Raw genomic sequence first — 26,394 nt, 5'->3', positions numbered from 1 at the left:
TTTTTTATTTCTTTTTTTACCGCGTGGTAGCCGAGATGAAGAGGAGCTGCAGTCTCCTCTTCATCCCTGGTACCACACGCACCGCGATTACGCTGCAGCGTAATCGCGGTACAATTGGTCATGCTGCGTTTTGCAAACCAATGCGAATTCAGCACGCAAATTAGGGCATCATGTGCACAGCACATCCGAATTCACATTGCTTTGCATGGCAGACTGTTTTACAAGCATTTTCGCGGCCGTAAATACGCTGTAAAAAGGCTACAAAAACGCTACGTGGGCACATAGCCTCATTCATACAGAACATTCTCGACCTTCATAGTAATGTGACTTTGTGAAAGAGAAGAGTTATCAATTGCCAAAAGTTGAATGAGAAGGCAAAGAGAAGAGAAATCATAACCACAGTATACAGCAAAATCATGATTAATTAGATTCAAGGCAGAATCTGAATCTACAAATTCAGAAATAAAGTCAGACTTTGTCTCTCGTACAAGCATCCATTTTTTTCTTTCATCTCTGGAGAATATCTTAAATTCTTGGATCCTGCATCTTAACATTTTAGAGTTTCCACCTTTTTTTAAATATTTAGATTTCAGAGTCCTCAGTGGTTGATACCTTTTAATGGCTAACTGAAAAGATGGTAACAAATTACAAGCTTTCAATACTACTCAGGTTTCTTCATCAAGCATAGTATAACACAAAATCTGAAGAGTCACATATTTATACACAGCAAGATACAGAAATAACTCAATAGATGAGACAAGTAATGTAAAGCAGAGCTATTACTATGGGAGAAGCATAAACAGCTGTGACCGTAAATATTGGAATAGTTCATAGATAAGGAGTGTGAAAGTTTTTTTATCCTGTGATTAAAGTCTGTTCTGGGGCTGTGATGCCCCCACAGATCTGAGGAGCACATTCCTTAGTTGATGTAGATTGACATAAATCCATGCGACACATTCATTCCTACTCTGAAGGTGTCAAAGGTCATCATGAGTTTATATTTCCAAACTTTTCTGTGTCTCTGAGATTTGAAATGATCTTTTAATACCAGTAATTTTATGTCCGTGATGCTGTGATCAGGGAAACAAAAATGTTTTGCACATGTAATCTATTCTTTTTTCTTTTATTATGTGGCGATGAGAATTCATCCTTGTTCTAAGTTTTTGCCCTTTCTCTCCTACATACAGACTCCCAGTTGGACATTTGGTACATATAATTAAGTATACCACATTAGATGTGATGCAGCTGAAAGTATCTTGGATCTTGTAGTCCTGATGTGAATTGGGGATTTTTACCTTGTTTGTGGTCATCATAAATGGACAGGTTTTCCATTTTTTCTGGTTGCAGGGAAAGGTTCCTGTAGCTGCTGAAGATGTCAGGGAGCTTCTGACAATGATGCTTCTTAAATTTGGGGGCTGCCTGAAACACAGAAATGGGAGGGTCTGGAAATATGTATTGCAATCGGGCATCTTTTCATAGTAAAGGTTGTAGTTTCCTTGCAGCTCCCCTTAAGTGCCTCCAGATTTGGATGGTAGGTGACTACTAGAGGCACCCAGTTGCTTTCTTCTTTAGTTTTGTAATGTAGAATGTGATTCCTTGATATTATGGTGGCTCTTATAATTTGGTTCTCAATTGATCTTGGATGGTAGCCCTGATTCAAAAAGGTCTTTCTGAGGCCACCAAGGTGTTTGTCTCTATCCATAGGGTTGGAACATATTTGATTGTATCTGATGGCTTGGCTGTAGAGAATAGAGTTTTTTTTATGTGTTTTGGATGGAAACTGCCCCATTTTAGGTATGTTGGACAGTCGATTGGCTTCCGGAACAGAGATGTCTCTATTTCATTGTTCTGTAGCTTAATGATGATGTCCAAAAAGTTAATTTCAGTACAGGAGTAGTTTAGTGTTAGGTTGATGATGGGATGAAATTGATTAAAGTGTTCGGGGAACATCTTCAGCTGTTGCTCAGACTCCATCCAAATGATTAAAATATCATCAATGTTACAATAGTAGGCCAGAGGTCTGTTGGTACATGAGGACAAAAAGTCACTTTTAAGCTTGGCCATGAAAGATTTGCATACTGTGAGGCCATTTTACTTCTCATCTCTGTACCAGTCTCCTGTAGATATATGTTATCAAATTCAAAGTAATTGTGGGTCAGGACGAATTTTGTAAGCTTCACCACAGAATCAGCATCAATTCCTGTATTTTCCATGAAGATTTTGCAGGCATGCAACCCATCCTGGTGTGGGATATTAGAGTACAAAGATTCCACATCCATGGTGATAAGGATGGTTCCTTCTGGTAAAGGACCTATTGCTGCTAGTTTATTCAGTAGGTCAGTTGTGTCCTGAATGTAGCTAGGTTTATCATTTACCAGGGGTTTAAGAACACCCTCTACCCATCCAGAAACTTGCTCAGTAAGAGTGCCCACACAAGAAATAGTTGCTAGTGATGAGCGAGCACTAAAATGCTCGGGTGCTCGAAGCTCGGGTCGAGCACATTGGAATACTCGGGTGCACGACCCGAGCAGCGAGCCCAATGTAAGTTTATGGGAAACTCAAGCATTTTTTTGGTGGTCCCCCCCCCCCCCCCGGCGGTCTGCAGAAGGTCAAAAATTGCCCAAATCGATGGGAACGGTGCTCAATTAAACATCAGTCAGGCAGAATATATAGGCAGACAGACAGGCAGGGTATATAGGAGGGTGCATGAAAAACATATCAGGGCGCTTGGAACACACTAGTGCCCTCCGATTTTCATGCACCAGTTTCTTTAAAAAAGCCGTCCGGCAATTCATCAGCGGCAAACACGGGTACCTGACAATTTAGAACGGAAAGAATAGAGCATCACACATTGATTAGATAAATAGAAACATGTCAGTCACATATATAATAAGTACAGTGACAGTGTTGGTTACTGTACTTGTTATTTAGTGTTAAAATAAAGGATTTATTAAAAAAAAAATTGGCGTGGGGTTCCACGTAATTTTAGTCTCTAGCGGAGGTTAAGCAGACGGCTGGGGCAGATGTTTGAAGCCTGGGAAGGGGGTAATACCCACGAAGTTTCCCAGGCCACTAATATCAGCTCCCAACTGAATACCTAGCCTTCTCTAGCTATTAAAATGGAGGACCCAAAAAAATAATGACATGGGGTCCCCCCTATTTTGATAGCTAACAAAGGCTAGGCAGACAGCTGGGGGTTGATATTAATAGCCTAGGAAGGGTGTCATGAATATTGGCCCCCTCCCAGGCTAGAAACACCAGCCGTCAGCTGCCCCAGAAATGGCGCATCCATAGGATGCACCAATTCTGGCACTTAGCCTCGCTCTTCCCACTGCCCTGTAGTGGTGGCAGTGGGGTAATAGGGCTGGGGTTGATGTCAGCTTTTAATGCCAGCTGACATCAAGCCCTGGTTAGTAATGGAGAGGCGTCTATAAGACACCCCCATTAGTAACCCCATAGTCAAAGTTAAAAAAAACCACAAACACCCAGAATAAAGTAATTTAATTGAAATAAACACACAATTCTTTAATGTTCTAAATTAAACCATACTTACCATCACGCCCATTCCAGCTGAAGCCAACGATCTCCTGCAATAAAAATAATATAATAAACCAACCTCATCCTTACCTTTCCATGGTTCCCAGGATGGCTCCAGCTCTTCTACATTCACATGACAGGCTGGATCGCAGCCGAAAGATGACCATCCAACTTGCCATGCCGCAGACACTGAGAAGCACAGGCATGCTTGCGCTCCTCAGTTTCTGGCTGTGACGGCATTCAGATGAGCCGAGTTCATGTCCAATGAACTCAGCTCACCTCATGCATGTCACTGACAGCGTGGGAGAATTCTCCTGCGCATTTGGTGAGCGTGAGAGAATTCTCCTGCGATCATGGCAAGCGCAGGAGTATTCTCCCACGCTGTCAGTGATGTGCATGAGGTGAAGGTCTACTACAGGGAGATGCCACACCCACAGACAACTGGTTCCTATACAGATTAGAAAGACCCAAGCCGCATAAGTGAAAAACAACACATCGGACCTTGCTTCTTAAAGGCCATCAAGGGGTTTCTAGTATTTTCTGAGGAACCAGAGGTGAGACCACAACACACTGCCAACACGAGGAGAGAGATGTGTGCAGAAAAATAAGAAAACTCAGGGTGAGAAAATTAAAACATGGTAATGTAGTATAGAGAGAGAAATCTAAGGAGAACCAAAAGTAAACAAAACAAGTATAACCTCCCAGAAACCTAAAGAGATGAAAGGAAAAGGAACTGGGATGGAAAACAAACAGACTTACTGCAGGAATTCAACTGGTGCTTACCATCCAACATAAATCACTTAGCTGAAGGGCTGGAACTCCAAAACCCAAGTCCACCTAGTGGTATAGCCAGCAAGGAAACGCAATGAAGCGTGAACATGTAAAACCCAACTCAGAATATGACAGGCGAGACCAAAATGGGAAAATGGAAAACACCTGGGCAGGAGCAAACCAAGAAGGGGGAACAAAGAAAATTTGAGCCATCAGCATTTGGACAGGGAGGAAAAGGCAATAGCTCAGCAGACAGGGGAATCTATCACAGAGCAACAGGTCAGCAGCAGATCAAATCCACGAGCCATGACATGAACAAAAAAGCAATTTTACTACATAGTAGCACTGACAGAAACACAGATAGGGTAACACATAGATCAGTGGTCAGTGGATCAAATCCCCAAACTGAGCCATGTCAATAAGTTCTGGAAAACCCAGGTATGCATTAATTATTATTGACAAAAAATTAACTAAATGGAAGTTATCACCAATTTTTGACCCTGTTTTATTGACATATAATAATTAGTGTTGAGCGAATATGTTCTGTTAACCCTTTCGCCGAGTATGCTCCGACCGAGCTCCGAGTATTTATAGCTGCTCGGTGATAAGGTTAAATCGCTCCCGTGTGCATGATTTGCAACTGTTTGACAGTTTTAGTACATGTAAGGAATGTCTATTTCTTGCACATTCCTCACATAAAATGACCAAGTATGCAATGGACCAGGCAACTGTTAGGTGGATTCATAACTGGCTTAGTGATCGGACTCAAAGGGTGGTTGTAAATGGCTTCACATCCAGCTGGATGAATGTCTCAAGTGGGGTACCACAGGGCTCCGTCCTGGGACCTGTATTGTTCAACATCTTTATCAATGATTTAGATGAAGGAATTGAGGGTAAACTGATTAAATTTGCTGATGACACAAAGCTAGGAGGGATAGCTAATACTAGAGAAGAGAGAGAGAGGATTCAAAAAGACCTAAATAAACTGGAGCAGTGGGCAGCAACCAACAGAATGTTTTTTAACAGGGAAAAATGCAAAGTACTACATCTGGGCAATAAAAATGAAAAAAGCATATACAGAATGGGAGGAATAGAGCTAAGCAACAGTACATGTGAAAAAGACTTAGGTATACTAATAGATCATAGACTGAACATGAGTCAACAGTGTGATGCAGCAGCAAAAAAGGCAAATACAATTCTGGGATGTATTAACAGAAGCATACAGTCTAGATCACGTGAAGTCATTATCGGTCTTTACTCCTCTTTGGTCAGACCTCATCTGGAATACTGTGTACAGTTTTGGGCACCACATTTTAAAAAAGACATAGACAAACTGGAGCAAGTTCAGAGAAGAGCGACCAGAATGGTGACTGGTCTGCAAACCATGTCCTATGAGGAACGGTTGCAGGATTTGGGAATGTTTAGCTTGCAAAAAAGAAGACTGAGAGGAGACTTAATAGCTGTCTACAAATATGTCAAGGGCTGTCACATTGTAGAAGGATCATCTTTATTCTCATTTGCACAAGGAAAGACTAGAAGCAATGGGATGAAACTAAATGGGAGGAGACACAGATTAGATATTAGAAAAAACTTTTTGACAGTTAGGGTGATTAATGAGTGGAACAGGCTGCCACGAGAGGTGGTGAGTTCCCCTTCAATGGACGTCTTCAAACAGAGGCTGGACAGACATCTGTCTGAGATGATCTAGTGAATCCTGCTTTGAGCAGGGGGTTGGACCAGATGACCCAGGAGGTCCCTTCCAACTCTACCATTCTATGATTCTATCTATGATTCTATGTAATAAAGCTGTCAAACAGTTGCAAATAATGCACACGGGAGCGATTTAACCTTATCACCGAGCAGCTATAAATAATCGGAGCTCGTCCCGAGCGTACTCGGACAGAACATACTCGCTTAATACTAATAATAATCTATTTTAAAAATAAAAAATAGATCTCTTGCAATTTTTACACTTGTTACTGGGGCTTTGTTTAGACTTTAACTTCATATTTTTCCTAGAAACAACATACTGTATGTACATACCCACAATAATCAAATCCCAACCCAACTTTTGATTCAAACTGTCTACACAGTGTGCAGAATTATTAGGCAAATGAGTATTTTGATCACATGATACATTTTATACATCTTGTCCTTCTCCAAGCTGCATAGGCTTGAGAGCCAACTACCAATTAAGTAAATCTGGTGATGTGCATCTGTGTAATGAGGAGGGGTGTTGACTAATGACATCAACACCCTATATAAGGTGTGCTTAATTATTAGGTAACTTCCTTTAGCAAAATGGGTCAGAAGAGAGATTTGACAGGCTCTGAAAAGTCCAAAATTGTGAGATGTCTTGCAGAGGGATGCCGCAGTCTTGAAATTTCTGATTTTTCAAAGGTTTTATGGACTGATGAAATGAGAGTGACTCTTGATGGGCCAGATGGATGGGCCAGAGGCTGGATCAGTAAAGGGCAGAGAGATCCACTCTGACTCAGATGCCAGCAAGGTGGAGGTGGGGTACTGGTATGGGCTGGTATCATCAAAGATAAACTTGTGGAACCTTTTCGGGTTGAGGATGGAGTGAAGCTCAACTCCCTGACCTACTGCCAATTTCAGGATGACAACTTCTTCAAGCAGTGCTACAGGAAGAAGTTGGTATCGTTCAAGAAAAACATGATTTTCATGCAGGACAATGCTCCATCACATGCATCCAACTACTCCACAGCGTGGATGGCCAGTAAAGGTCTAAATTAAGAAAAAATAATGACATGGCCCCCTTGTTCACCTGATCTGAACCCCATAGAGAACCTGTGGTCCATCATAAAATGTGAGATCTACAGGGAGGGAAAACAGTACACCTCTCGGAACAGTGTCTGGGAGGCTGTGGTGGCTGCTGCACGCAATGATGATCGAAAACAGATCAAGCAACTGACAGAATCTATGGATGGAAGGCTGTTGAGTGTCATCATAAAGAAAGGTGGCTATATTGATCACTATTTTTTTTGTTTTTGCATATCAGAAATGTTTATTTCTAAATTTTGTGCACTGATATTGGTTTACCTGGTAAAAATAAACAAGTGAGATGGGATTATATTTGGTTTTTATTAAGTTGCCTAATAATTCTGCACAGTAATAGTTACCTGCACAAACAGATATACTCCTAAGATAGCCATATCTAAAAAAATCCACGCCAACTTCCAAAAATATTAAGCTTGGATATTTATGAGTGTTTTGGGTTGATTGAGAACATAGTTGTTGATCAATAATAAAAATAATCCTCTAAAATACAACTTGCCTAACAATTCTGCCTGTGCAAATGCCATTCTTAATATCTTAACGACCGACAATACACCTTTTAACGTCAATAATTTGGGAGCCTAAATCCTCAGCACCGCTTTTAATGGCGCTGCAGAAAAAATTAATAGCGCCATTCCCACGAGTGACAGCTAGATATGACAGCAATCACCCTGCAGTTTTAACCCCGGTAATTCTGGAACGACTCAAACTATAAAACTATCACAGTATAAAATATAATAAAAAACACGCCAAAAATATCCCTTTTCATCTTACCAACAAACAAAAAATTTAATAAAAAGCAATCATGAAGTCATATGTAGAAATCCGAATCATCCTGCAAAAAGCTAGCCCTAATATGGATCATTTTGGCAAAAAAAAAGTTACAGCTCTAGAATATGGTGATGCAAAATCAAATTCAATTTTGTAAAATATTGTTTTTAGTCTGCAAAAGTATCAAAGCATAAAAAAACTATGTAAAGTAAATCTGGTATCATTGTAAGTTTACTGACGCGAAAAGCAAATCGTTTTTATCACTTTTATTGCACAGTGAACCACACAAAAATATAAAAACTACTAGATGGTGGCCCGATTCTAACGCATCGGGTATTCTAGCATATGTCTCCCGACCCTCCTTTATAATGCCCCATGCAGGAAGTCACATCCCCCCTATATAATACCCCATGCAGGATGTCACTTGTTCCTCCATATAATGCCCCATGTAGGATGTCACCTCTCCCCCCATATAATGGCCAATGCAGGATGTCACCTCTCCCCCCATATAATGCCCCATGCAGGCTGTCACATCCCCCCTAAATAATACCCCATGCAGGATGTCACCTCTCCCCCATATAATGCCCTATGTAGGATGTCACCTCTCCCCCCATATAATGGCCCATGCAGGATGTCACCTCTCCCCCCATATAATGTCCCATGCAGGCTGTCACATCCCCCTATATAATACCCCATGCAGGATGTCCCATCCCCCCATATAATGCCCCATGCAGGTCCCCTATGGCCCCATACAAAAAAAAATAAATCCAATACTCACCTCACTGCTTCTCTGGACTCAAGCGCGGCCTGCATCTTCACGCTGTGCGCTGTGATCGGTCAGGAGAGAGCGCGGTGTAAAGACGTCACCGCGCCCTCTGACCTGAGACGTCACAGAGCATCAGCGGAAGACACAGGAGCTGCTGCGGAGGCACGGGGAGGGGTAAGTATGACGCCGGTGCCGGGTTCCTGATCGAGCGGGGGGGAGAGGAGGGGAGAGGAGAGGAAAGGAGGGGAGGGGCATCACACTTGTCCTCGGGAGATAAGCGGCCGTAGCCACTGATCTCCCGACGATAGCCGCATGTAGGTCAGCGACGCCTGCGGTCGGGGGACTTATGCTGCGAGTAGCTGGCTGCATCTCCCGGCTGCATCGCCGCTGACCTCCGTGCCGCACATGAGCCGCTTATGGCCGCCATGTTTTTCTGAAATGCCGCGTCGCTGATTGGCCGCGGCCGGACCAATCAGCGACCCGGGATTTCCAGGACAGACAGACAGACAGACAGACAGAAAGACAGACAGACGGGATAAGACAATTATATAGATAGATAACTGAACAGCTGTTTTATGTTCTGTCTGCATCTGAAAAGTCTGATTAAAAAGTGGTAAAAAAAGTAACGTGCCCCAAAATGGAACCAAAAAATCCCCAAAAACAGGATTCAGATGAAACCCTCTATGGAACCACTCACATATGAGGGAGATAGAGTCACTTTGGACTCTGTCTGGTCTCTGTTCTAGTGGTGATCTTTCATTTTAGGTGTCTTTTTAGAACACAAGTGTGGACGACCACATTTCTGTGCATGCCTAAAAGAGGTATACCACCAGAACAGATGCCAAATGGAGTCCAAACTCTTTCCATCTGCCTCACTACAGTGAAGGTTTCCGTTGGGTGTTTCATCTAAATCACATTTTTGAGGGACTAACACGGAAACATCGACATGTGTTCAGCATTGAACACTAGAATGCAATCCCAGCTCAGAAAGGGATCAAAAAATTATAGGTAACTCAAAATTTTACTAATAAAAACCCTAAGTTATCCCACACAAAACCAGTCCTCACTCAGATTTGTCATCTGTCTCTAGGAATATTTGGATTTTCACATTACTGGTAAAACAAAGACGCTGGAAAAGCGACACTGCTCCCACCCCCTCAAATATGTCCAGTGAAATCTGCACTACCAAATCCAAATGCCCCCCTTCTTTTGAGCATACTGTACCTAAACCGCAGTAAGCTGCCACATGTTTGGAATTACTGTAGTTTGGAGAGCCCATTGAACAATTTATGGGGTGCGTGTCTCCAGAAACACAAGCTGGGCACAATATATGTTGGCACTATACTGTATGGGGGCACAATGTATTGGCAGTAAACTGGCATTTTTGCAATTCTCCAAAATAAAGCTTGGCATGGATGTTATAAAATAGTCACTGCAGCCGTAGATTAATTCATTGAGGGGTGCAACTTCTACAATGCATTCACTTTTGGAGTTTTTCTGCTGTTCTGGCACCTTAGGGGCTTTACAAATGTTGACCGCAAATTATTCTATCAAAATCTGTGCTCAAAAAGTAAAATAGCGCTCCTTCCTTCTCAGCCCTGATGGTAACAACAGTTTCTGACAACATATGGGACATCACCCTATTCGGGATAAATTGCAAAATAAATTGTGGGGTCAAGTTTCTTCTATTAGCTCTTGTATAACTGCCAAATTTGCAGCACATAAAAAAATTACATTTTACTGCTAAAATGTCATATTTCCATGTCTCAATTGTGACAGAGTCACTGGTGTGATATACGATGGGAGGTATGTGTCACTCAGGTTGCTCTCCTGTGTGAACTGAAACCTACTAAATTTATGCCAGCATGTTATATGCTGGGGGTTAACTCTCTTAAAGGGTTTGGTTTTATGGGAATGGCAAAGAGGGTGGGAGGACATTTAAATGCTTAGTCCTGTTTTTTTTTCTGTTGTTGGTGAGTCTGGAGAGACAAGTCTCCAAGATGTGTAACTTCATCTCAGAGAGGAGTTGAAGGTGCTGCAAACTGGTGCAGGGTGAACCCACACACATATGGACTTTGTTACCATTTGTCTTTTGTTTTACATTCATGCCAGCAAGGCTGAGTTTAGTTTTGCTGAAGTCTGCAGTGCTTTATGCTGACATAATAAACCTGCAGACAAAACCGTTCCTGTGTCTACTTCCGACTGCAGCCGAGTGAGTCGTCTTGCCACACAATGTTAGACGATTCTGTGAGGCATCTGTGGGTTCAAAATACTCACTACAACTCTATGTGAGTTGCTTAAGCAGTGATAATTTCAAGATTACGATTTTTTTTTATTTATTGCAAAGGTTCATATATGGGAAAGGGAAGGTATTTGTATTAATAATTATTATTGAATCAATTATTTTCAATTCAAAATTAAATGTAATGCTTTAATAGTTATTTTTTTATTCATTTTTATTTCTGCCTCTGGGGGCTGCCATTTTCATTTAGGGGGTGTGTAATTATCCGAGCTGATGAGTTACACACCTCACTTACGGCAGCCATAAGCATATGAGACTGAAGTCGGCCGGCGACCGCATCTCTAACATTAGAGGCCGCTCTTCCTGCCTCTAGCTCTGACCTGTGCATGCTCCCTGGGCTGTCCAGGTCCCAGCTGTGGGAGGAGATCAGCCATCTTTGTGAATCCCACAGTGTATGCTGTGGGCTTCATTTTCCCCTGTCATCACACACACTAACCAGTGCATGCTATGACAGAAGCTGCTGGGGAGAGGAAGTGCTGAAGAGCTGAGGTCCCGGGGAAGATGAGTATCTGAGCGGCAGCTGTGATCACAGATCACAGCTCACCATCAACCTGTTCAGGGCACAGCAGGGAGATCATCCTTCTGCTGTGCCTTGAACACACTGAACAGGATGCAGCGCTGCGTGGGAGTGCCAAGAGGGTAAGAATATGTGCTTTTTTTATGTAGTGAATATATGGGGCCACATATACCATGATGGGGGTGATATACCAGGAGGATGGGGTTTAAATACCATGATAGGGGCAATATATACCAGGAGATGGAGCTTATATACCAGGAGGAGGGGGACACATAAATATCAGTTAGACAGGGAAATATAAATACCAGAAGGAGGGGGACGTATATACCAGGAGGATGGGGGCCATATATACCAGGAGGATAAGGGCCTTATATACCAGGGGAATGGGGGCTATATATACCAAGAGGATGGGGACTATATATACCAGGAAGAGGCAGACATATATGCCAGGAGCATGAAGGCCAAATATACCAGGAGGATGAGGGCCATATATACCAGGAGGATGGGGACCATATATACCAGGAGGATGGGGGCCATATATACAAGGAGGATGGGGACCATATATACCAGGAGACTGGGACCCATATTTACCAGGAGGATGGGGACTATATATATTACGATGCACTATATGGGGCCATTTACTGTGGGAGGCACATTATACTGTGGTGCAATATATGTGACCATTATACTGTGGGAAACTATATGATGCCATTATACTATGGGGAACTATATGATACCAGTATACTGTGGGGAATTATATGATGGCATTATAATGTGGGGAACTATATGACGCCATTATACTGTGGGTAACTATATGATGTCATTATACTGTGGGTCACTATATGGGGTCATTATACTGTGGAGCAGTATATGGGGCCAGTACACAGAGGTCACTGCTCATCACAGCCTCCGGGTCTCGTGGAGTGCAGCAGGACCCAAAGTGGCTGCTGCTACAACCTATGGAACCTCGTTCTCTGAACAAGGCTCCATAGCCTATGGATGTAGGATTCGGGGAACATCGTGGGATTGTCATGGACTATGGTGGACCTGCATATATATTTTTTCAAAAATAAATTGGTGAAAGTGTGGGGGAATCTTTATTCACATATAATTTACTTTTCTGTCTGTTATTTCTTTTATTAGTGGGTTAGTAATGGGGGTGTCTCATAGACAAAGTTGTCATCAACTCCAACTATCATTACCCAGATTGCCACCGCACCAAAGCAATTGGGAAAAGGCGGGCAAAGCGCCATCTAATGTAATGCACCAATTCTCGGGTGGCTGCTGGCTGGTATTTTTAGGCTGAGAAGGGCCCAATAACCAGGGACCTTTGCAACGTCATAATATCAGCCCGCAGCTGTCTTCTTTACATTGACTGGTTACCAAAAATTGGGGGGAAACCCAAGTCTGTTTTTTTTCATTTAATAGAGTAAACTCACCCTTTAATGCCACATAATTGCCTCTAAAGGGTGCCAGTTTATTATATGTAGTATGTATTATTGTGAAATTCTATATCTACTGGATGTTTCTTCTATTAGACCCCTGCTCCCATAGAAGTGGACATAGCAAGGATACACATTTCTAAGGGAGCAGTGGTGTAATGTGTGACACCGTTCTATCCACTTCTATGTGATCAATAGTGTAATATGTCACGCCACTCGGTCCACTTCTATGGAAGTAGTAATATAGTGGATGGAGCAGGGGTCACACATTACACCACTGCTCTCATAGAAGTGCATGGAGTGGGGTCACATTTTACATACATTTGATACTGTTTATCTAATACCATCCTGTGTTATACACTGCGTTGAGCTCAATATCTAATTCCATCATGTGAACCATTACATTGAGCCCAGTATCTAAGTGTAGCAAGGGTTTTGGTATGGGATGGTGAAACTTCTGAGTGGACACCTAACCAGGTAACCGTGATTACAACTATGGTGGTGCACCCTAATAGTAGAACCTCAGTAGATGACCAGGCTGTTACTAAAAATATAAAATACTCTACAGTGCTGGCCAAAAGTATTGGCACCCCTGCAATTCTGTCAGAAAATACTCAGTTTCTTTCTGAAAATGATTGCAATCACAAATTCTTTGGTATTATTCTCTTCATTTAATTTGCTTGCAAGGAAAAAGCACAAAAGAGAATGAAGCAAAAATCAAATCATTGATCATTTCACACAAAACTCCAAAAAAGGGCCGGACAAAAGTATTGGCACCCTCAGCCTAATACTTGGTTGCACAACCTTTAACCAAAATAACTGCGAACAACCGCTTCTGGTAACCATCAATGAGTTTCTTACAATGCTCTTCTGGAATTGTAGACCATTCTTCTTTGGCAAACTGCTCCAGGTCCTTGATATTTGAAGGGTGCCTTCTCCAAACTGCCATTTTGAGATCTCTCCACAGGTGTTCTATGGGATTCAGGTCTGGACTCATTGCTGGCCACCTTAGAAGTCTCCAGTGCTTTCTCTAAAAACATTTTATTGTGCTTTTGGAAGTGTGTTTTTGGTCATTGTCCTGCTGGAAGACCCATGACCTCTGAGGGAGAACCAGCTTTCTCACACTGGGCCCTAGATTATGCTGCAAAATTTGTTGGTAGTCTTCAGACTTCATAATGCCATGCACACGGTCAAGCAGTCCAGTGCCAGAGGCAGCAAAGCAACCGCAAAACATCAGGGAACCTCCGCCATGTTTGACTGTAGGGACCGTGTTCTTTTCTTTGAATGCCTCTTTTTTTTTCCCAGTACACTCTATGTTGATGCTTTTTCCCAAAAAGCTCTACTTTTGTCTCATCTGACCAGAGAACATTCTTCCAAAACGTTTTAGGCTTTCTCAGGTAAGTTTTGGCAAACTCCAGCCTGGCTTTTTTATGTCTCGGGGTAAGAAGTGGGGTCTTACTGGGTATCCTACCATACAGTCCCTTTTCATTCAGACGCCGACTGATAGTACGGGTTGACACTGTTGTATCCTCGGACTGCACGGCAGCTGGAACTTGTTTGGATGTTAGTCGAGGTTCTTTATCCACCATCCGCACAATCTTGCGTTGAAATCTCTCGTCAATTTTTCTTTTCCGTCCACATCAAGGGAGGTTAGCCACAGTGCCATTGGCTTTAAACTTCTTGATGACACTGCGCACAGAAGACACAGGAACATTCAGGTCTTTGGAGATGGACTTGTAGCCTTGAGATTGCTCATGCTTCCTCACAATTTGGTTTCTCAAGTCCTCAGACAGTTCTTTGGTCTTCTTTCTTTTCTCCATGCTCAATGTGGTACACACAAGGACACAGGACAGAGGTTGTGTCAACTTTAATCCATGTTAACTGGCTGCAAGTGTGATTTAGTAATTGCCAACACCTGTTAGGTGCCACAGGTAAGTTACAGGTGCTGTTAATTACATGAATTAGAGAAGCATCACATGATTTTTCAAAGGGTGCCAATACTTTTGTCCACTCCCTTTTTTAGGTTAGGTGTGGAATTATATCCAATTTGGCTTTAGGACAATTCTTTTTGTGTTTTTTTCATTGAAGACAAATTAAATGAAGATAATAATACCAAAGAATTTGTGATTGAAATCATTTTCAGGAAGAAACTGAGTATTATCTGACAGAATTGCAGGGGTGCCAACACTTTTGGCCAGCACTGTATATAGTATAATGCACTCCCTATAGGCCTCTATACAGTATAATGCACTTCCCATAGGCCTCCATATAGCATAATGCACTCCCTATAGGCCTCCACATAGTATAATGCACTCCCCATAGGACTCCATCCAGTATAATGCACACCCCATATGCCTCAATATAGTATAATGCACTCCCCATAGGCCTCCATATAGTATAATGTACTCCCCATAGGCCTCTATTTAGTATAATTCACTCCTCCTTGAAACCTCACTGCTCCAGTCTCTGTAGCGAATGCCCACACATCTCAGCACAGATGGCTCCATGTAGTGAAGACATTGCGCCTGCTGTCAGTATCTGAATCTATGACATCAGATGCAGAGGGGAATTGATGAGAACATCACGCTTACTAACTCATCATTGCTTTTAACTGAATCGGCAACCAGTCGATATAGTTGAATTTGCGATTACGGGCAGGGGGGCCCGGAGCTGGGCCCCTCCGGCCCATCCAACTCATAGGCCCCACATCGGCCGCATGGCAGATCATGTCTCCCTGCTCTGCTGCAGTTTAACTACATTGGCGCAAGCCGATACAGTTTACAGTAGCAAAGCTCCAGGTGAGCCCCTCAGAGCGTGGGACCCAGGGCAACCCCCACCTCTACTCCCCCTACTGGGTGTCACACATTTCACCACTTCTCACAAAGAAGTGGACCGAGTGGGGTCATATTTTACATATGTTTGATACAGCGTATCTAATACCATCCTGTGTGATACACTGCATTGAGCTCCATATCTAATTTCATCATGTGATCTACTACATTGAGCCCTGTATCTAATTCCAGCATATCTAATCGCCCACATGATACACTTCACGTATCTAACCCCAGCTTTTGAAACAGCGAGCAGCACAAAATCTGCGCTGCCGGCCATCCTTAGTGACACTGTACTTGTCAGTATCAATGGCAGTCACCAGCAAAATGGCTCCACACTGTGATCCTGAACTTCATTATTTCTTTTCTTTTTACAAACACCCAGAAGGGGAGGAGAGGAATGACATCACACACATGTGAGCAGACCCAGTCCACATTTACTGCAGTCGTAATGGGAGCTAGTTTTACACTAGGTTTTCATAGCAAATTTCAGCATCTGCTCCCCCTAGTGTTTAAAAGTGGAATTAGCAAACATTTTTTAATTATTTTTCATATTTTACTTCATTAAAAACAAATGATAATATTTTTTTAGGTATGATAATCCTTAAGATGTCACAAGTGCAGTTCATTATGTGGAAGCTCACTCAGCAATGCATGATAACTTTAGCCTTGTCGCTAATGCTTCAGCAGTGTGAGTGTCGCATCTTCCATTGGATCTGCTCCTGCAACATCTGCTTCTGTCACCAGGCAGTGCTGTATTCATACTATGGGCATCGCTGGTAATATTTGAAACTTTGGAACCAGAAGTCCTGGGTGGCGCAGCTTCTGTCAAGCCACTAAGATTAGGGTGAATGGAACCTGTAGCATCTTCTAGTATGGCAGAATGGGTGTGTTTGCTGTCCAGCTCACTGTTTCAGCCTATTGGAAAGCACCACACCCTACTAAAGCTCCCAGTATATTGCTGGAAGCTGCCAGATATATCCTTGTGCTCCTTTGGTTAAGTTCTGTGTCTCTGTTTTGACCTCCGCTTGTTTATTTCTGTTTCTTCTGCTTGATGATTTTGTACCTTCTCTTCCCTCTTAGTTTTGATCCAGCTCCTAGACCATTCTCTTGCCTGGGATTGCTCCTCTGGACAGCAGCCCTTTCATGGAAGCAATCCAGTAGAACTCCTTGTAAGACCAGATTCCTGTACAAGGGTTAATGGGTGAAGTCCAGGGCTCCTTTGGTAACCACCAGGCAGAATGGTTTACGACAATTCTATCTGATGTAGCCTTTTTGAGCCTGTGGCCTCTGACAGTCGATACAGTGAGAAATGGTGCTGGGCAAGTCTTTCGTTTGCGAACTGCGAAATGTTTGATTTTGCATGAGGCTGCTAATTTAAGGATATTTCACTCAAACTTGATCTTTTACAGATCCATCCTCTCCTCTCTGTGAGCCACTGATAATAGAAAACAAAAGATAAATTGTAGTATATAATATCTTTTTTTTTTTGCTCTAAACTGACAGCTCTGTTGTAGCCATATTTAGTAAAACTCAAAACAATGAACAATCAGAAGCTATATGTCAATCTTATTAAAAATTTGCTACAGAAAAAAAATAAAAGGCATATTGGCTACTTTTAAATATTAATCATGGTAAAGATCAAAGCCGCTCAGTGTTTAGAACTGTTGGCTTGCAGAGCTGGGGTCCTGGGTTCAAATCCCACAAAGGACAACATATTCAAGGAGTTTGTATGTTCACCCCGTGTTTGTGTGGGTTTCATTCAGGTACTCCGGTTTCCTCCCACACTTCATAGACATACTTATAGGGAATTTAGATTGTGAACCTTAATCTAACAGCAATGATAATGTCTGTAAAGCGCTGCGGAATATGATGGTGCTATATAAACAAGGAATAATAAATAAACAAGTCCTTCTTTGCCTCTTTATTATGAGCTGTTTGTCTGCAGTAAGTATTTCTGTTTGTATAGAGCCTGTATGAAGATACTGACAACTTATGGACCAATTTTTATGTTTGATGATACATAATCATAATGTAAACTAGAATTGAGCTAAAAGAATTGTAGGATTTCAAATCAGAGCTCTGCAAACCTCCTATTATCGGCTGGCATGATGGGATGTTTGCAAGACTCTGGTCTTGGATTAGCAACATTGCTACTAGACATGAGTCCTGAGAATCTTTTTGCTCAACTCTAATGTAAACCTAATGTTTTATATCTTAAAATATTCACAAGTAAGTGGTGCATTTTTACAGATATTTGGTAGAGACTTGAGTTTTCAGGTTGGGGTTGCACTTGGTTCTCTTCAGCTATTGACTTTTAACTCAAAAACCTACAAGGAAAAGGAAGTATAATGCTCAAAAGTAAATTCAAATGATTTTTCTTAAATTACAAAGAGAGTAAAAACATATATAAAAAATAGAGAGCTTTTACAGAGATACAGCTTCACTCAAGTATCCCAGGTCCAGCATATAATCAAGACAATAATTAGAAACAACCAATATTATATATGTATCTGAGAATTCAAAATGTGTATGCCATCAAATAAGTGGTAACAAGAGTTGTTACAGTGTAATGCAGTGTGCAATAGTATGAATCCTTGGACTATAAAAACTAAAACCAAGTGGCTATATAAAGGTAAGTATTTTACATCACATTGATTCTATATATTATATAAAATAGTAAAAAATGCAAATATCAGACAAACAAGGGAATTAAAATTACCAATTTGCACACACACAAAGTACATGGTAAAGTATAAGCAGCTGAAGGGATGAGGCAGTGCTGGGTAAGTAATCTGAGTGGAAGTAGAGGGACCCCGACGCGCATTTCACGTATAACTTTTTTCAGCCACCTCCCATTCCGGAAGAAGCTATACTTGAAATTCTCTTCAGGATTTTACTTTTGGGCATTATACTTTATTTTCCTTGTAGCTTTTTGTATTTATTAGAAGTGCCCTTTACCCTTTTGTCATGTATAGGAATGTGTAGACTTTTAACGCAGTTTAGCAACAGGACTTTTGGAACTAAATTCCAGTCTTGGGTCATATAACATTACTATTGGTACAAAATAGTTTCAAATTAGGTATATCCTGTTTATATCATTAAATAGGATAATCCATATACTGATTTCATCACTCAGTATATTGTTAGAAAACTGTTCCAAAATTTTACAGAACAAACCACAGCATCCCCTCCCACGGAAAGATGTATATGTACTTGATAAGTCATAAGTGTGTGCCATATGGGCAGCACAGTAGCTCAGTGGTTAGCACTGCAGCCTTGCAGCGCTGTGGTCCAGGGTTCAAATCCCAACAAGGACAACATCTGCAAGGAGTTTGGATGTTCTCCCCGTGTTTGCGTGGGTTTCCTGTAAGTAAGAAAGACATACTGATAGGGAATGTAGATTGTAAGCCCCAATGGGGACAGTGCCCATGATGTCTGTAAAGCTCTGTGGAATTAATGGCACTATATAAGTGAGTAAAATAAATATTTGTGCTTATAGGTCTTCCTATGAGTTCAGTAATGACTAGAATCTGATAAAATGTTAAATATATATAACAGTAGTATCTCATGATTTCTCAATTAATAAAAGATAACCTAACAATAGTAAAACAATGAGAAAATAAATGCCTGAAGAAATACAGTACACAAAAATACAATATTGTAAACAGCTCAAAGTTTTGAGAATTACCAGTATTTCAACATCCTCTCGCCCCTTATCTTTTCTCACACATTTTCTTTCTAGACCTGTGATGTACTGTTTAACAATTTCTTCATTCCCAGGAAACCTTTTTTATCCACAATTCCAAAACGCATGGGGCAGAATAATCGTAATTCTTGCCTACTAACACTACTGCATATTCTGCCTCAGATGTGGTTACTATTAGGCCAAGTATATTCGAGCAGGCTGAAGTCACATAGCTAACACTATTGTGAATGGAAAGGCCTTGCTACTGCAATGCTCTGTAAAACCTCTGATTAGGCTCCAATGTGCATTGATTGTAAAACACTTCTAGATCCAAATGCTATATAAAAAAGGTTTGTTTACTGTATTCCCGAAGAAAGATGAATGGATGTATTGGCTGCTTTTTTTATTTTGCTCATTTGTTACTATATTGTCTCAAGACTAAAAAAAAATAGATAAAATAATATTTGTATAGTGCATAACATAGCTCTATGTGTTATTGTGTCTAGAAGGGGTTAACTTTGAAACATTATTAAGTTTACTCCTTTTGTCAGATGTTTCATTTATCTGTCACCTAGCACACTGTGAAATGTACCCAAACATTAAACAGATCATTAGTTCTTCTTTTTATTATAGTGACCTTCAAATGCTAATGAAATCATTGTTAACTTGTTGTCTTTTAGAAGCTCTCCAGTTTTGGCTGTACACAACAGCGTCATTGGGGTTAATTAGACATGACAGTTTGACAAAAGGCGCATCAAGGTGTGAAATGCATGTTGCTAGGGGGTATCTTTCTGTAAAAAAAAAATGACGTAAAACGGAAGTCACACATTGTGACCTTTGCTGTGTAGTTTAGAACAGCTGGAGCTTCAGGCATAACCATCAATTGTGCGTTGTCCCTAAAACTGACACATCGTATTTAACATTGTTTGACTTAGAACAACACAGGCAGATTTACTATCTCTTTGTTTTCTTACATGTAGGTTGTGGGAGAACTTGTCTTGTCAAGAAACAGCACACCCCCATTGCTAGAGCTCATTTTATCTTACATCTCAGAATGCAAATACTGCTAAGTGATTCAAAAAGAATAACGTCATTGAATGAAGTCCTTCACATTTACATTTGCATTTTAAATTACCAGATTTAGGCAGATAATCTAATTCTCCCTAGGGACAAGATATAATTGTAGGATAACATGCTCATCTCTGTTTTGAAAGAATACATTTTTCCATTAGAGCCTCACACAATTTCCAGCTTTACTGTTAAACAACTCTTTTAAGTATACACATTTAGCAGTAAAAATGCTTATCATATACATAAATACATCTCGATGCATAATTCAGTTAATGGTTCTCTAAGGCTTAGTTCACATATGTCCAGAAATTATCTGTTAGAAAAGGATCCAGTATTTTTGCTTATTGGATCCCTTTCAAACTGATGAAAAAATGATGCTTGTAATTTAACAAAACAGATCCAGCAGTAATCAGTTTTTTTAGCAGGACACAAAAGTTGTTCAGATACAACTTATTGTCTGGCTAAAATAGTCAATTGATAATGGATCCATTTGTTGAATTATTGAAGCCAATGTGTAAGGATGAGTTTTAAAGTGCACCAGTTTTTCATCAGTTTGAAACTGATTCAGTATTTTTCTTTACTGGATCTGCTGTCTATGGATGAATACTGGACATGTGAGGTCAGGCTTACTAGTATTTGTAACATTCATTGTAAAGTTAGAACACGGAAAATATACACCTAATGTACTAAATATGACTATTAAAGCAAATAGCAGATATGGGGGGCCCCATCATTTTGAAGCCCATACTTATAGCTTGACAAGCTCTACAATGTTATTAGCATAGTTCAGTAGTTTAATGTTAAGTCTTGGTTTATCACAATGAGCAGATATTGATATGTTTCTTAACAATCAACTCTATGAGTAAAATACATCCAAATAATCAACCTCTCTTTAGAGTACAAAAATGTATAGTCTCTTCATTAGAAAAAGTTCTTGCCCCTTCTGAACAACTATACATGAAGCAGGCACCAAGGATGCTTCTGGTGTACATGCTGCCTGGTAAAAGGAGACTTTCTAACTTCAAATTCTAAGAGATTCCCCTCTACTCAATATGCTTCATATTGCAGTTATATTGCTTTGTTCACTTTCTTTATCTATGTTAGATCTTTATCTTTGACATCGTGTACCGAGACTGATTACTACAATGCAATGTTATGAGTTTTTTTCATCTATAATATATGTTTTATGTCTCTGTCATATTGCAGGTGTTCATTTTTGCACTAAGCACTTTATCAAATGAATTTATTTACCTTAAAGAATTATTGTCTTTGATATTAGTTAATAATGGAGTCCTCTTGTGTATGTGATATATTTTATGTGTTGGTAGAGACTCTTATTATTTCTTGGCCCCATTTGGTTGACTTTGAGTGGCATGAACTTAGTCTAGACAGACTAAGGATACTCCAGGATTGTAAAATATTATGCACTACTTGGATAAATCCAATACATTTCAAGACTGTTTATGTTTGCATTGTTTAGGAATTAAAGAATAATCAATATGCCCCATTGAAAAAATTCTGTATATCACTGACAACTAGTGATGAGCGAGCACTAAAATGCTCTGGTACTCGTTGTTCGAGTTGAGCAAATTGGAATGCTCGAGTGCTCGGACCAAGTAACGAGCCCAATGTAAGTCTATGGGAAACTCGAGCACTTTTCAGGCGGCTCCTCCAGCTGTCTGCAGAGGGTCTAAAAATTGCCAAAATCGATGGGAACAATGCTAAAATTACATAAGAACAGCATGGGGAAGACCACTGGAAGCATTTCTGACTCCCAGGTCACTTCTGTCAACAACGTTGTCAGAGGAATTACACCACTTTTACGGACACCAATAAAACATACCAAAACAAAACCAAAATGAATTCTCCTGTGAAATATGTTAAGGAACATCCTTTCCAAGGTAATGACTTGTATATAAGGCAAAATAAATAGCCAAAAACAAAAATGCTCCTCCACACCTTTGGCTATGTTCACACGTAGTGTTTTTAATGCGTTTTTGCACTTTTACATTGCTTTCAACCAAGACAAATGCATTCACTGTGAAATGTCATTTTAACATTTTACAACCTTATCTGGCCATGTGGTGTGTGACACATCGTCAGACACAACCTTTTTCATTTATGATGGCGGGACACTGAAAGTCACAAAAACTATTTTTATAGGGCCATCAGGTGGCCCTTACTATTCGAAAAGTTAAAGCAGTCGGCTATGCTTTGTTGTTCCCATTATTAACGAATGGGTCTGATATACTGTTAATGCGTATGCAGTGACTGCAACGGCAGCCCAAAATTTGGAGAAACTGCAATGCCCCTTGCAAGAGACGTAGAGGTTGGAGGGCCTCCTGAAAACAATGTTCTCATTATTAGGAAGTGTGTCTCCCATACTGTTTGCCTATGCATTGAAGCAACAGCTGCCAAAAATTTGGAGGAACCCCAATGCCCCTTGCAAGAGACGTAGAGGTCAGAGGGCCTCTGGAAAAATATGTTCCCATTATTTGGAAGTGTGTCTCCCATACTGTTTGCCTATGCAGTGAAGCAATGGCTGCAAAAATATGGAGGAACTCCAATGCCCCTTGCAAGAGATGTAGATATGTTGATATGGTACATATGGTGGTGATATGGTGGTGGAGAAGGAGGAGGACAAGAGTAAATAGACAAAATCAGGAAGCGTATACCCATGTCTGGGTGTGAAGGCAGAGGTGCATTGGAATAGAGTTAGACGTCCTCAAAAAAAAGACACTGTATTTGAGTTTAAGTTACCCTGCTATCATTCGATGGTGTTGAGAAGTCTGGCCCAATTCAGCCATTGTTCATTTTTATAAGAGTCAGCCTGTCAGCATTTTCAGTTGACAGGCGGATGCGTCTACCGGTTACAATTCCACCGGCGGCACTAAAAACCCGCTGTGACAAAACGTTAGCGGCAGAGTAGGTCAAGACCTCCAGCTTGGATACCCAATAATTATAAGGCACAGAGGAATCACAGAGGACATTGGTATGGACGGCAAGGTACTACCTCACCATCTTTTGAAACTATTCCTTCCTTGCGAGAATACCCCGCGCTTCAGGGCCTGTGCGATGGAAGGGTCTGAGAAAACTGTCCCAGAACTTTGACAGTGTTCCCCTGCCTCTGCTGGATGGGAGTTGTGTCTCTCTTGTTGTACTTCTTGGTTGTCCAATGAACTGTGACCTCTGCCGCTAGCGTTATCAGATGGGAATTTTTAAAATATTTCCGCAACGAGGGCCTTCTTGTACTGCCTCATTTAATTAGGCCTGTCCTGCAATGGAATAAGAGACAGAAAGTTCTCCTCATAGCAACCTAGAAGTGTCACCAACCAGTAATGACTGTCGCCCAAAATTTGGACAACGCGAGGGTCACGGGAAAGGCAGCCTAACATAAACTCAGCAATGTGTGCCAGACTGCAAAGAGGCAAGACTTCAGTGTCCTCACCAAGAGGACGACTGACCATTCTCTCCTCCTCATCCTCCTCTTCTTCTTCCTCCTCCCTGTCCTCAGGCCATCCATGCTGAACAGACGATATGACATTTGTGCTGGTAGTACCGTATACAGAGCAGGAAACTAGTTTCTGTTCTTCCTCCTCCTCTTCCTCATTGTCATCCAATCCACATTGGGATGAGATGAGGCTGGATTGTGTGTAATCACCCTGTATGGTTCTTTGCCCCATCTCATCGTGCTCCTCCTGCAATGCATCATTTTAAATTGTGAGCAGAGAGCATTTCAGAAGACAGAGAAGTGGGATAGTGACACTAATTATGGTGCCATCACCGCTCACCATCTTGGTGGAGTCCTCAAAGTTTTGGAAGATGGTACAAATGTCTGACATCCATGTCCACTCCTAAGGTTTTATGTGTGGAGTCTGTCCTGAATACCGACGGCCTTGTTGATGCTGTTAGTCAACAACTGTCCTCTTCTGCGCACAAATCCTTCCCAACATCTGCAATGTAAAGTTCCAACGCGTGGGGACATCGCAGATCAGTCGGTGAGCTGAAAGCTGTAAACGCTGCTGAAGCATGGCAAGGGCGGAGGAAGCTGTAGCTGACTTTCAAAAATGGGCACACAGGCGGCGTACTTTGACAAGCAGATCTGACAGCTCCGGGTAGGTTTGGAGAAACCGCTTAACCACAAGGTTAAACACACGGGCCAGGCATGGTACGTGTGAGAGCTTGCTTCGCCTCAGAGCTGCCACCAGGTTCTGGCCATTGTCACACATGACCATGCCTGGTGTCAGCCACAGATCTGCCTGCTCTTTCAGAGCTGTCCATAACTCTTCAGCGTTGTGAGGTTTGTCACCTAAGCATATTAGCTTCAGCACAGCCTGTTGCCTTTGTCCAAGGCAGTGCTGAAGTGCTTCCAGCTTGCGACTGATGTGGTTATTTCAGAGATGGAGGAGGAGGAGTACGATATGCAGGACCAAGGGCACGCAATCCTCAGCTTCGGGAGGACGTGTTCCGTCCCAAGGTCCGTCTTGGTCCCGGCTTTCACTATATTAACCCAATGTACCATAAGAATAATGTACCGTCCCTGCCCACAAGCACTTGTCCACATGTCTGTGGTTAAGTGGACTTTCCCAGTAACTGCGTTGATGAGGGCACGTCTAATGTTGTGAGATATGTGCTCATGTAATGCGGGGACGGCACACCTGAAGAAATAGTGGATGGGGACCAAGTACAGTGGGACAGCCGCCGCCATCAGGTTGCGGAAAGCTTCTGTCTACACGAGCCTAAAAGGCAACATTTCGAGCGCAAGCTTTTACAAAATGTGTGAATTTAATAGTGTGGCCTTTGGAGTGTTGGATGCGTATTTGCGCTTGCGCTCCAAGTACTGGGGTACGGACAACTGATCGCTGTGCTGGGACAAGGACGTGGACTTGCTTGCTGATGGTGCTAGTTGAGAGTGTGCAACGACAAGTGCAGGGTGGGAAGCATCTTGGTACTAGCCATGGACAGGGGATTGGCATGCAAGCACAATAGCGGAAGAAGCAGTGGTGTTACTCACAGACACTGTTTCCGTACCCTAGGGTTCGGCCCGCTTAGTTATGTACTTTGCTGCCATCTGCCTGATCCTGCTAGTGGTGGTCAGGCTGCTAGTTTTGCTACGCCAGCTGATGCTGGCCTGGAAGGTGGTGCAAATGGCGTTTTTGGGGTTATCTGCAGAGTCTTTAAAAAACATCCAGACTCGGGAAAACTTAACAGTTTTACTGGTAACTTCCGTCGTGTTGGCGTTATGAGAAATGCTTTCCTTGGCCACAACACTGCTTCTTCCTACCTGTTGTGGTACTACGCGTCCCTTCCCCTGTGTGATGCTGTCCTCGCTCTGTATATCTGCCTGCCAGGTTGGGTCAGTTACTGTATCATCCACCACCTCGTCTTCCACTTCTGCACCCTGTTCCTTCTCCTGACTTTCTGGCAATTGTGTCTCATCATCCAACTCTTGCGACAGTAATTGCACTTTCCCACCATTGCCTTCATGTGACCGTGGCTGCTCAAATATTTTGGCATCTCTACATGCGTTCTCCTCTTGACTCGCTTGAAGCTGGCCAGGTGAGAGACCCGAATCTACAAATAGAAAAGTGAACAGCTCTTCTTAGGGTTCACCCGTTGGATCAGTCGTCTCCGGGAACTCGGCATGGTGGGAGGAAGGAGGATCAGGGTGAGGAATATGCGGTCCAGACTCACGGCTACTGAGACTTGACCGTGTGGAAGAGAAGGTGGTAGTGGTGGTGGCAAAGTGACTGGAAGCATTATCTGCTATCCAACCAACAACCTTTAGACACTGCTTTCGGTTCAATAGTGGCTTACTGTGGTCCCCTAGTTATTGGGACAGGAAGGTTGAGCGAAAAAATGTGGGTGTTTGTTGTGGCACAATTGCAGCTAGCCCACC

This window comes from Phyllobates terribilis, unplaced genomic scaffold (assembly GCF_046119375.1).
Source record: "Phyllobates terribilis strain yellow unplaced genomic scaffold, ASM4611937v1 Scaffold_5__5_contigs__length_657084704, whole genome shotgun sequence".
Classification (NCBI taxonomy): Eukaryota; Metazoa; Chordata; class Amphibia; order Anura; family Dendrobatidae; genus Phyllobates; species Phyllobates terribilis.
The sequence above is the reverse complement of the archived record's forward strand: the minus strand, read 5'-3'. Positions refer to the sequence as shown.